The sequence below is a fragment of the Octopus bimaculoides genome, chromosome 5 (genome assembly GCF_001194135.2).
Source record: "Octopus bimaculoides isolate UCB-OBI-ISO-001 chromosome 5, ASM119413v2, whole genome shotgun sequence".
Lineage (NCBI taxonomy): Eukaryota > Metazoa > Mollusca > Cephalopoda > Octopoda > Octopodidae > Octopus > Octopus bimaculoides.
The window spans coordinates 3,443,408-3,452,765 of record NC_068985.1 but is presented as its reverse complement, the minus strand read 5'-3'; the positions used below and the strand labels follow the sequence as shown (position 1 = coordinate 3,452,765).

General features: G+C 37.0%; 1 long non-coding RNA gene across 1 annotated transcript; it reads right to left on the bottom strand.

Moving 5' to 3' along the window:
• Positions 1-351: 351 nt before the first annotated feature.
• On the bottom strand, positions 352-8,122 carry LOC106867832 (uncharacterized). The gene is made up of 2 exons (XR_001409188.2): positions 4,401-8,122; positions 352-857 (listed from the first exon to the last, which is right to left on the bottom strand). It is a non-coding gene; the product is annotated as an uncharacterized LOC106867832 (long non-coding RNA).
• Positions 8,123-9,358: the final 1,236 nt, after the last annotated feature.

Sequence of the window (9,358 nt, the reverse complement as noted above, 5' to 3'; positions counted from 1 at the left end):
TTTTATATAAATAGTGTTTTTGTTTTTTTGTCTTACTCCTTTAATATCTACCGATTGTTTTCAGGAATTTGAAACGAAACTCGTTAGAAATAATCTTGGTTGCTTTCTGCCACTTGCAAAGGCCATGGTGGCACTAAGAAAGATCGTGGTCATTGCTGCTCTTCCACCGTCGAGGATTCTCTTTAAAAAATCTGTCAAAGAAGATCCTACTCCTCCTTACTGTACCTTCCAAACATATCTTGGTCTTATTTAGCTCCAGGTCAGCCCTTACGTAAACCTATTATCAAAGGAACCTCAGCCGTGTTCATTTGGAAGGTGGGAGAAAGCGGAGAGGTGGTAAGCCCTGGTACAAGGCCCAGTGTGTCTCTCCCTTTTAATTCAGGAGGGTGTGGTATAAGGGAATTAAAGTACTATTTTTCTTAGCATGTGAAATAACTGCATATATTATAGTTTAGATATTTTAGAATATAGCCATAGCTATCTTTTTCTTACATAGAACTGCAGCTAATTATTTCAGTTATGTCTTATTTCAATTATTGTTAATTCCATAACAGATTCGCAATAAAAAGATCGATATTTAAATGAAATCTATAAGACTTACTTGGCATTCGATCGTGCTCTGTTCTTATAACTGTTATTCATGAGTTTCTGTAAGGTTTTGCGGTTATGGCCATTAGGATCATGTCTGTTGGTATGTTCTCTGGCTTCTTTCTTTGATCGACCTTTACCACTGTGGCCAACATGGATGTATTGGTCACGGTACATGCTCATTACGTCGTATTCGTCCATGTAGTTCGCCACAAAGAAATCAGTCATCATCAACTTTACCGATTCTTGACGCCGATAGAATTAATAGCCTGAAAACACAAAGATAAAAGAGATTTATATTCGTTAAATCCGTTTAAAACGAAATGTGATATCATTCAACCACTGTAGTGGTTGAATATATTCTCAAGTCCACAATTTCATCAATCGCAGCAGCTTCCAATCTTCACCACTAATTCAGTTCTCAACCAAATAGCACACTGTTAGCTGTTTTAAAGAGTGCACCTCCTCAGCTACATTTTCGCATAAATAGTTTGAGATTTGATCCAGTAGAAAAAAAGTTACATCAAAATATCTGCGACCTCAAGGGGGCAGTAAGACACCTATTCATCTTCAATTAACATAATTTTTTTCTACTTTAAAATAAAAGTATACTTTTCTGCGGCTTAAATAATAGAAAAATACATGAGGAATTCATAATCGTTAGTCGCATTGAACAAAAATTAGTAGAAAAATTATGAGGTAAAATGTAATGAAATTTATTGTTAGTAAGTGAGGAAGTAAGTAACGCCCCAAGCTATAATCTTAAGATAAGAATATATTTCTAAAATGAAAGCTTACATTATAATACAATGATTTGGCAGAAACGTTAGCACACCTGATAATAATGCTTTGCGGTATTTTGTCTGTATTTTCGTTCTGAGTTCAAATTCTACCGACGTCGACTTTACTTTTCGTATATTTTATTTTTCTAATTAAGTATTTAATAAAGTTATTTTTAATATAATGTTGAATTAGTGTAACTCTTATTGTTAATTTTCTCTTTCAGCTTTAATTAACTTGCTTTATGCTTTTCCTTTTTAGTTGCTTTCCTTTTCTTTTTAGTTAATTATTTAATCAGGTTAGTTCATTAATGTGTTATATGCTTCAGATATGTGCATCTAAATTTATTGAGGCAGGAATAGTGTCATTTTTGGCTCTGTATCTCTACGGGCAGAGCGGAAGGCATGTGGTAAGGTTGTCCAGAAAAGACATTGGTTAAAAGTGCTTATATTCTAAATTTACTTTTCAAATTTCAAAATTAATTACAAGGGATTTTTTTCATAAATCAAATTTATATTAATCTGATGTAGGTAATTTTAACTTATGTGTATCCGATATGCTTTTATAATTACTGCTGTATTGAAAAATTATTGATAGATCTAGATTAGCAGCAGTCAGTGTTATTATCCCCAACTCAAAATCTATGTTACCTCAGGTGAGCCTGGTAACTGATGGTTTTGGGTGTCTTGTTGTTTGTAACTTTTGGTGAGCCATGGTGCAACCAACAAGATGGTAAAATTCCCTGTCATTAATTTGGTGTAGATGGGTAATATCAAATAATTCAATCACAACATATATTTTAATTAAACATAAAAAAATTGAAATATTATCTTTCAGCATTTTACAATTTAAAATCTTAAATTACTAATTGACACATTATTAATTATCTTATAACAGGAATGCCTGGAAAAATCATGGATTACATGGAAAAATGCGAGCATGAAAAGTAATATTCTTAAGATTATAAAGCTGGGAAAGTACAGGACAAGTTATTACACCTGTAAAAGTATAGGACAAGCTATTACTTCTAGTAAAGTAAAGAAGAAGAAACTTTTTACTTAAAATATTGCAGCTAAAATTAAAATATTAAGAAATATTTCATTATAGTTTACAAATAACACTATACTTATTTAAGTAGAATTTGGCTAATTTACTACCTTAAATACAGAAAAAAGCGACTAATTAGACAAACTTACAAATTAGCTGAACAATTTTGTACAATAAATTTAAAAGATGAGAACTGTAAATAGTGATAAATTAGAAGAACTGGCATATTTTGCTGCAAAGACTATATATATATATATATATATATATATATATATATAGTTGAAATTTATAGAAAAATAAAAGACAAAGAGTAAATAGAGAGAGAGAATGAAAAAGACCTGTATATTTCAGCGGTTGAACAGGATATATATATAAATATATATATATACGGGTGTGCACTTGTTTGAATTCATTAAATTGCAAGTAATGTATCATCATTTTGGATTGCTACATTATATTTGGGAGTCAAAATTGGTCAGCATAGTTGTTGAGAAAGTTTGAAACAATCGGGTGATAGAGACTTTTGGGGTTTTTTTAAGAAATGTTTCCTCAACTTTGACCCGATTGTAATTGAGGTTACTTATAAAATATCTGAATAATTTTTGATCTTGAGCAATCAAAATTATTTTACTCAGTTGGATTCCAAGTGAAGTTTTTCCCACTCTAATATCTAATTAGATAATGTTCTACCTTCAAACAATAACATCTAAAATGATGTAAAAGGAGTCATGACAAATTTCAATAATTTCTTCACTTTAACTGCATGGTACCTAAATATATCGGAAAGGGAGCCACTCCAGCAGATTGTGAAGAAGCCAGAAAGAATATTTTACGTTGTGGTTTTATATTTAGTCAAGTTTCGTTGATTTCTTATGTCATTTTTCCCATGCTCTTCTTTCACTTGACCAAAGTATTTTAAATTTTTGTCTCTTTTCTGATCTCTCTGATGTCTAAGAATAGACACTGATACGTGTGAATCTGTTTTCAGATGTAATTCTGGAGAACTGAAGGAGCGAATTTAACTTATTTTGTCTTATTTTTCCCCCAGAAAAACTTGTCTTTTATGTATTCAAAGAGAACGGAGATAATTTTCTAAAACAGTGTTCTGAATGTGTTACAGCATTTTTAATGCATTTAGAAAAGGCCATTTGCTCAGCAGATATAGTTTTTGTAAGAGAGCGAACGTTTTTGAAAAATATACTTTCGCACAAAGTCAAAAATGCAGTAAATATTACTCATTGTGCACCCCCCTTTTATACACACATATATATATATATAAATATATGCATACATACATACATAGGTTTAATAAGCGCTAAGGCAGGAAACCCTCGGCCCTTGAGTCACTCAGTTGCTTTTACTAAATATTTATTTCTTTATTGCCCACTGGGGGCTAAACATAAAGGGGACAAACAAGGACAAACAAAGCGATTAAGTCGATTACATCGACTCCAGTGCCTAACTAGTACTTTATTTATCGACCCCGAAAGGATGAAAGGCAAAGTCGACCTCGGTGGAGTTTGAACATCACGGCAGACGAAATACCGCGAAGCATTTCGCCCGGCGTGCTAACGATTCTGCCACCTCACCGTTCCAAAGTGTGTGTGTGTATTGTTTTGGTTCCCCACCATTGCCTGACAATCAGTGGAGATTTTTGTTTTTCTTACATTCCCGTAACAAGTGGTTCAGCAAAAGAGATCGACAGAATAAATACCAGGCTTAAAAATTAAGTACAAAGTCGATTTGTTCGACTCGACCCGTCAAGACGGTGCCCCAGCATGGCCGCAGCCCGATGACTAAAACAAATAAAACAAAAAATAAATCGACTGAGGCTGGTCACACCTGAAAGTAATTACTGAGATTCTGTCTGACTTTGGTGAAGCGAAAGAGAGAGAGAGCGAGAAAGAGAATGAGAGAGATAGAGAGAAAGAATCAGTCAGAGGAAAACGAATTCGCAGAGGAAAGTTTTAAAAAAAAATACTCACAGCAAGGAACGAGTGGAAAGTCGTTGTTTACTTTTTACAGTTTAATGTTCGCTTAACCTCGGCAAATCTGTTCTGTCAAGTGTTTCTCTGACGTTCTTCTTTTATATATCGCAATACTTGTTGGAGGTGGGGCTTGCAACGGAACTTGTGTGTGTGTGTGTGTCTGTGTGTGCTTACAGCGACTCTTAACAAACACCATTTGTACACTGTTTTCAAGAAGTTAAACGTTTGAAATGAAGGTTAACAACTTGTTTACGCAGCATTCGGCCACACATAACTTATTAACCCAATAAACAGTAAGACATTGATTGCTTCAAAAAATATATACGAACAATGTGTGTGTGAATGTATGTATACATGCATGTATGTTTGTATATGTACGCATTTATATATATAGAAAGAAGTACCAGCGATAGATTGGGCCTTATGGGGTCAGAGCGTGACCTGACCGTTGCTGCATTTGTGTCATATTCGTATTGTGTATTTCATTCGATTCTTATATATTTTATATAATTTTTATATCATATTTATGTAATATCATAACGTGTTACTGACCCCAATTAGTTGTTTTGTCCCATTCTTTGTTTAGCCCCCGGTGGGTAAGAAAGAAATTGAAATTGGTATTTCGTCTGCTGTTACGTTCTGAGTTCAAATTCCGCCGAGGTCGACTTTGCCTTTCATCCTTTCTGTATCGATGAATTAAGTACCAGTTACGCACTGGGGTCGATGTAATCGACTTAATCCCTTTGTCTGTCCTTGTTTGTCCCCTCTATGTTCAGCCCCTTCTGGGCAATAAAAAAATAAGAAGCGTTAGCACGCTGAGCGAAATGCTTCGCGGTATTTCGTCTGCCTTTACGTTCTGAGTTCAAATTGCGCCGAGATCGACTTTGCCTTTCATCCTTTCGGGGGTCGATAAATTAAGTACCAGTTGCGTACTGGGGTCGATTTAACGACTGGCTGCCTCCCCCAAAATTTCAGGCTTTGTGCCTAGAGTAGAAAAGATTATTGATCTTTAAAGGATGGGGGGGGGGTCAAAGATGACCTTAGCCTGGGATTCGAACTCAGAATGTACAGAGTCGAAACAAATACCGCCAGTATTCGATCCGAATCATTTTTAATGTAGATTACAAAGCCAGCATTTTGCGAGGGGGTGGGCTTTGTCGATATCACATACCCCAGTGCTTGATTGGTATTTTTTATCAATCTTAGTAGGATGAAAAACAAACATGACTTCGGTGTGATTTGAACCCAGAATGTAAAGAACCACGCGAAATACCGCAAGGTATATTTATCTAACATTATAACGATTCTGCCAGTCCAGTGTCCTTAGATTTGAACTAATTTTTTTTTCTTTTTATCTTAGGTTTTGTTGGAACTCTTGGAGTCTTGCATGCATAGCGGGCTTGCTGCCTGCAACCTACGGTACCATGCTATCCGTTCTTTTCAACTAACTAATATTTTCCTGATTATTCTGGCCGTGCCAAGGAGGCAAACCATTTCTGTAACAGTTCTACCGGGTACACTGTTCCAATTTCCTTTATATTCCTCTTGATGCCTTCTGATACTGATCCCAAGGACCCAACAATAATTGGCACTATCTTCACCCTCTTCATTTTCCATAGCCGGGTTATTTCGTACTCAAGAGAGATTTTTTTTTTTTTTTTTCCGCCGAGGTCGAGATTGCCTTTCATCCTTTCAAATAAGTATCGTCTATGCACTGGGGTCGATGTAATCGACTCAGTCCCTTCCCCCAAATATGAGGCCTTGTGCTTCCACTAGAAAAGGTTATTATTATTATTATTATTATTATTATTATTGAGTGAGAGAGCAGTGCATACCATCAAAGTGACACTGGGGTAAAATATACGAAACCCAATACACCCATCATGACTACCCGTCTGATAAGAGTACATCAGGCACATGCATCACAACCATATGTGCATGACATGGTGATCTCATATCATGATAAACAGCGCATGACCTCGCAGGTGGGGCCCAGTTAGAATTTTCTTCAGGTCGAGTAGCCCATTCCGTTCAAAAGGTCCCTGAATAAGGGTTGTTTAAGGATGTTGAGCAAAACACCCATGTTTCCAGAGGTGAATTATTCAAACCGCAAAGAACTCCTCTCAACACATGGCTATGATGCTCCCCCACTACTTCTGCTCATGATCAGAGATGCATATATCGTCAGCCACCAAGGGACAAGCTCAATTGGTTAAGATCAAACAACTGACAAGCAAATCTGTGGTATTAACCAGAATATTTGCTGTAGCCCATCTTTTTATACCAAGACAAAACAATGTACATAACACTTCCAATCAATTAAGATCAGAAGCCATGAGAGCCACTGCCTGGTACTGCATCCGGGCAATTTATTATTATTATTATTATTGCTGCTAAGGCGGCGAGCTGGAAGAATCATTGGTACATTGGGCGAAATGTTTAGCGGTATTTCGTCTGCCGTTACGCTCTGAGTTCAAATTCCTCCAGGGTCGACAAAATCAGTGCCAGATGAGCACTAGGGTCGATGCAATTGATTAAGTTCCTTCCCCAAAATTTCAGGCCTTGTGCCTATCTTAAAAAAAACTTTTGTTGTAATATATTTTCAATTTTATGTCGTATATTCTCTCCTCTTTATTTACTGAGACTTTTAATTGAGTGTGTTACTCTCTTGTAATGAAATCTGATTTCCTCTCGTCTACTCGACAGATAACAACTTTTGTCCCGGAAATATTCTTTCCTTCAGCATATATTTCATGTACGCCTTAATCTACTTGGTTTGAATTTCGTTATTATAAAGTGTTTTTTCTTTTTTTATTCATGAACATTGATTTCGTTCAACGTTTGATTGTTTGAAATTAACACATAAAGCGCGATGGGCCACGATCGTAGCCGTTCGACACAGGTCGACAGGCCACGATGGTGGCCCAAATAGATGCATTTAACTTATGGGCGTTTGTTGGGGTCTCATGTCACTCAAACTTGCCACCATTATATACTGAGAAGATATTTTAACTATTTTTTTTTTATGTGTGCATGGTAGTCTCATTTTCATGAAATGTGCTCAGGAGTCCATGCTATGTAAATGCAAATCCCAGCGTTTTATCGGTTAGATATTTAACGGTTCAGCCAAAAGTGCAATGCCCGTTATTCTTTTCGTTGTCTCTGATGTTGGTGAGAATGGAAATTATATTCGGACTGGAAACTAGCTGATGATTACACCAGAATAGAGTATGCTGGTGGTGGTGGTGGTGTTAAATCGGACGAATGATTGAATATAACACACGGGGAAAAGGAAAACTCTTTCGATGGGCTTCCAGATAATTTCCATTTACTAAATTTCGTTGACAAGAGTTTAGGCTACTTGAAACAATGGGAGAAAGTATTTGTTCAAAGTGTTGTGCAATAGGATATCCGAAAGCAAGCAGATGTCAAGCGAATTCCAACCGCTCCTTAACATACTGTTGGTTTCCCAGTTTGGCACAAGGCCAGCAAGCTTGGGGGAAAAGGTAAGTCCATTACATTGACTCGCCAGCGCTCAACTGGTACTTATTTTATCGGCATCGAAAGGATGAAAGGCAAAGTCGATATCGGCGGGATTTGAACTCAGAACATAATGACGGGTGAGTGAAGTGCCGCTTAGCATTTCCCCGGTTGCTAGCTGGCCGTCTTCCCTTAACATATTATTGGTTTCCAATTTTGGTACAAGGCCAGCAGTTTCGTGGGAGGGATTAAGTCGATTACATCGATCCCAGTATTTAAATGATACTTATTTCATCGAACTCGACAGGATAAAAGGCGGACGGAATGCCGCTGAGTAGCGTGCTAATGATCCTGGCAGCTTGCCAATTTCCCTTGGCCGATATTAAATTTGAACTTTCAATAATACTAATTTTAGTTTGAAAGCAAAATATACATTGGTTCTAAACACATTTGGGGGAAAATTTTTGCAGTTTTTATTTATTTTTTGTAATTGTGATATACACCCAATAGAATATTAACTAATAGGGATTTTTGCTTTGTTTTTCAACATCGCATATTTATTCCTTGTTAATGCTCCCTATATTAAATATATTTAGCTCCACTTTAATTCTTAATTCTTAGGTGGAGGATGTCTCTGGAATGAGTTATCTTCCAATGCTGACAAATGTGTAAGGCGGCAAACTGGCAGAGTGGTTAGCACGCCGGTCGAAATGCTTAGCAGTATTTCGTCTGTCTTTATGTTCTGAGTTCAAATTCTTCCGAGGTCGACTTTGCCTTTCATCCTTTCGGGGTCGATAAATTAAGTACCATTTGCGTACTGCGGTCGATCTAATCGACTGGCCCCCTCCCCAAAATTTCGGACCTTGTGCCCAGAATAGAAAATAATGCTGACAAATGTGTAATCTTTCAGATTTGGGGATTCTTTCATCAGGTCGTCAACAAGTTTATTCCCTTCTGCTATAGTCACAAGGCCTGAAACTGATGATGGTGGGGAGGAGGAATGGGACTTGTCGATTACAACGACCTCAGTACTCAGCTGGTATTTATTTTATCGACCTCGAGAGGGATGGAAGGCAAAGTCGACTTCGGCAGGATTTGAACTCAGAACATAAAGACGGACGAAATGCCGCTCAGCATTTTTCCCGATTTTCTTACGATTCTGCCAGATCGCTGCTTTGATAAGTTTTTATTACCAGTAAATGTCTGAATATGTGTGGGTAGTCTATAGTTATGTCATCTCCACCACCACACACACACACACACACACACACACACATACAACAAAGCACCATTACGCTCTCTGTCACCACATTAGCACTATTACTGCTCTTATACTAGGGCAGTGGTTCCCAAACCTCTTCGGGCTGCTGCCCCCTTCACACCCAACCCACATTCCAAACGCCCCCACCCCCAACAAACCAGACCTTTTTCTGAAGCAAATTCAAAACAGCAATATTTAACAAATGAAACTGAAC